The following is a 3,599-nucleotide window of genomic DNA, read 5'->3' on the forward strand; positions in this document are numbered from 1 at the left end:
ATACAGCAAAGACAGGGTCTCCTGGGTTGAGGGGGTGGAGACCTAGGGCATAGGGATAGGAAGGGGGGTAGGCCTTTTCTTGAGTTCTTGCCCACCCATGGGGTCCTCCTGGGCTGCACTGACCTGTTGAGACAAAAGACACAGAAAAGAGAAGGGGTCCAGACATGGGTAGTGCCCTCAGGGAGGGGTTGGGCCACTATGCCTTTGTCCCAGTCTTTCCTTCTGCCTGGCATGTTTTTTCTTCCTTTTTCCTTCACTTACAGTTCTGGAGTCAGCCTTATCCCAACTACTCTCACCGGGAAGATAGTAACAACCTTCCTTGCACTGGGAACCAATGAAACAATTAGGGCCCCCTGTCCTAACTAAAAAACTCCATTAACAGCTGGGCATTTAATCCCTGCACCTGTGAGGCAGAGGCAAATTGATCTTCATGAATTCGAAGCCAGCCTGGTCTACATAGCAAGTTCCAGGGCAGCTGGGGTTACAGGGAGACCCTGTCTCAAAAAGACAAAGAACAGTCCATTAACCACTCCTGTTCTAACCATTGCTGAAAAAAAATCTATTTTGAGCAAAAGAAAGACACCTATTTTTGTGAGGCTTCTATTTATCAGGAGGAGACAGACCTCACACAATGAATGTGTTAGTGAATTATCTAATATAACAGGTTGGGTGTGGTGGTGCAGACCTTTAATCCCAGCATTCAGGAAGCAGAGGCAGGCAGATCTCTGTGAGTTGGAGGCCATCCTGGTGTACACAGTGAGTTCCAGGCATACTAGGGCTACATAAAGAGACACTATCTAAAAAGGAAAGAAAAGATGATAATTAATGAAATGAAAGAAAATGGAGTGAGCAAGGACAATGGTAGGAGTTGATACCTGAAAGATAAAAAATGGAGAGACACAGGGTCTATGAACCAAGTGTGAGGATTGCAGCTTTACCTCAAGATGAAGGAAAAATCTTGATAGTTTTAACTTGAGAAGAGTAAAATTAGAGTAAGATGTCTCATGCTGTGTGGTTTCCATAATTTACTTAATAAAATGTTCCTTAACATTAAGAGTGCTCTAAGTGATGTGTGTATAGCACGAAAAAGTGTTGGTTACATTCCCTAGTCTAGTGGCAGTCAAGAAACATAAACTAATGATTACAAATTGTGATAAGGGAAAACAAGATACTATGAAAGAGGTAACAAGGAGGCTTTGTTTTAGACAGGCAGTCAGAGAAGATCACACTGAGGTGGAATTGGTGGTGCATGCCTGTGATCCCAGCATTTGGGAGGCAGAAGCAGGAGGATCACAAGTTTGAGGCCAGCCTGGGATATATAGAGGGACCTTATCTCAAACAAAAGAACGAACAAAAACAAACAGGGAGGTGGAAGCACAAAAATTAGGAGTTCATAGTCATCCTTGGCTACAAAAATTGTTCCAGGCAAGTGTTGGCTACAAGAGTCCTTGTCTCAAAAACAACATCAATGATGGAACAACAAAGCCAGGCATGGTGATGCAGGCCTATAATCCTAGCCACTTGGGAGGCTGAGGCAGGAGTGTTGCAAATTCAAAGCCAGCCCGGGCTACGGAGTGAGTTCCAAGCTAATCTGGGCAATTTAGTGAAACCCTGTTTCAAAATAAAAAGTAAAAGAGGTTGGGTATATAGCCCAGTGGTTGAGTACTTGCTTAGTATGCAGGAGGTCCTGGTTCAATTCTCAGTACATGTGAAACAAAACATCCCCCCAAAACAACCCCCCCCAAAACAAACAAACAACAAATCAAGACCTCATTGGACAAGTGAACAAAACAATGAAAACGAACAGGCTTGTTGAAGACCTCTCTCTCTCTCTCTCTCCTCTCCCTCTCCCTCTCCCTCCCCCCCCACCTTCTCTGTAACTCTAGTCGGGAAAAGCAAGTTCAAAGGCCCTGGAGTCAAACCATACCCAGCACAGGCCGGTTTGCTGAAATGGAGTAAGTGAAGGAAATGGGGGAAATGGTAGCAGGTGAAAGTCAGATGTGTGTGTGTGTGTGTGTGTGTGTGTGTGTGTGTTTGTATGTTTGCACTAAATATGTAGCCCTTGTGATCATACTGAAAGCTTTTTGTCTTTGAGTGAGATGGGTGCCACAACTGACTTCTGAGTACAGGACAGTGATTTCTGAAGGCAGTGGCCTAATATAATCTCTGTGGTGCTGTGAGAACAGACTGGGGATGGGATATACTAGACATCCGTGAAGAAGTCTAGTGGAGATGATGGTGAGAAGTGGAAAGACTGTAGAAATATTCTGAAAATAGCCACCTACAGGACTTTTCGATAAATCAGATGTGTGATGCTTTAGAAAACTTGCTGCCCTCCTCATCATGGCTCAACCACCACTGATCCCACCTCCATCTACATGGAGCTACCTTCTCTCTCACTGTTTGAGACACAATCTGATTATGTGGCCCAGGGAGGCCTCCAACTGACAATACCCCTGCCTCAGCCACTTAAACACTGGGATTATAGACATGCTCCACCAGGTCTGTCTGGCATTTCTTTCATTTTCTTTCTTTCTTTTTTTTTTTTTTTTTGAGACAGGGTCTCCCTGTAGCCCCAGCTATCCTGGAACTCACTATGTAGACCAGGCTGGCCTTGAACTCACAGAGATCCATCTGCCTCTGCCTCCCCAGTGCTGGGATTAAAGGTATGCGCCACCATGCCCAGCAACAAGAATACCACCTGGCCCCTAAGGGACACATGTATTTCTTTTTCTTATCAAGATTTGTTTTTATTTTATGTGCATGAATGCTTCGCCTGCATGTATGTATGTGCACCACATGAATGCAGTGCCCTTGGAGGCCAGAAGAGGGCATTGGACCCCTTGGAACTGGAACTGGAAGTCCAGCCAGTTGTGAGCCACTATGTTGGGTGCTGGAAACTGAACCCTGGTCCTCTGCAAGAACAGTTAGTGCTCTTAACTGCTGAGCCATCTCTTCAGTCACCGAATTTATTTCTTTTTAAAGCTCAGCAAGAAGGCCTCCAAGTGTTGGTGGAGCTCTGTGAGTTCAACACCAGCCTGGTCCACATAGTGAGTTCCAGGCCAGCTGAGGCTAGAGGAAGGCCCTATCTCAAAAAGACCAAAAAAAAAAAAAAAGGCCCGCAAGGGTTTCCAAGGCCTCCGACCCTCCCCTTTTCCTCCTTTGAAATTCTAAACCATCTCTTTGACCACTAGGGTTGAGGAGAGGTGACAGATCTACATCCTGCTTCCCCATTGGTGATTTTCAAGACCCAAGCTATTTACCTGCCTCACCTATTGGTTTTAGCACCATTATTTTATCAATCAATTTTTTTCGAGACAGGGTCTCCCTGTAGCCCCAGCTGTCCTGGAACTCCCTATGTAGACCAGGCTGGCCTTGAACTCATAGAGATCTGCCTGCCTCTGCCTTCCAAGTGCTGGGACTACAGGCGTGCGCCACCACGCTCGGCTTTATCAATCAATTCTAAGATCCACCTCCCTCCCCTTCCTGTCCTAGAACCCTTCTCTCCGCTGCTTCGTCCCTGTGGTCTTACACTCCTTTCATTGGTTATGATGAACACTGATCCCTCCCCTTCCTTCCTACAGAGCGATATATATATA

General features: G+C 45.7%; 1 protein-coding gene across 1 annotated transcript in view; it reads right to left on the minus strand.

Moving 5' to 3' along the window:
- Positions 1-2: 2 nt before the first annotated feature.
- Positions 3-3,599, minus strand: part of Syp (synaptophysin) — a 15,085-nt gene continuing 11,488 nt past the window's right edge. The window contains exon 7 of the mRNA XM_008842596.2: positions 3-123. The gene's annotated coding sequence lies outside the window, so the exon portion shown is untranslated. The remainder of the gene's footprint in view (positions 124-3,599) is intronic.

Source organism: Nannospalax galili, unplaced genomic scaffold (assembly GCF_000622305.1).
Source record: "Nannospalax galili isolate Female #2095 unplaced genomic scaffold, S.galili_v1.0 scaffold741, whole genome shotgun sequence".
NCBI classification, from domain to species: Eukaryota; Metazoa; Chordata; class Mammalia; order Rodentia; family Spalacidae; genus Nannospalax; species Nannospalax galili.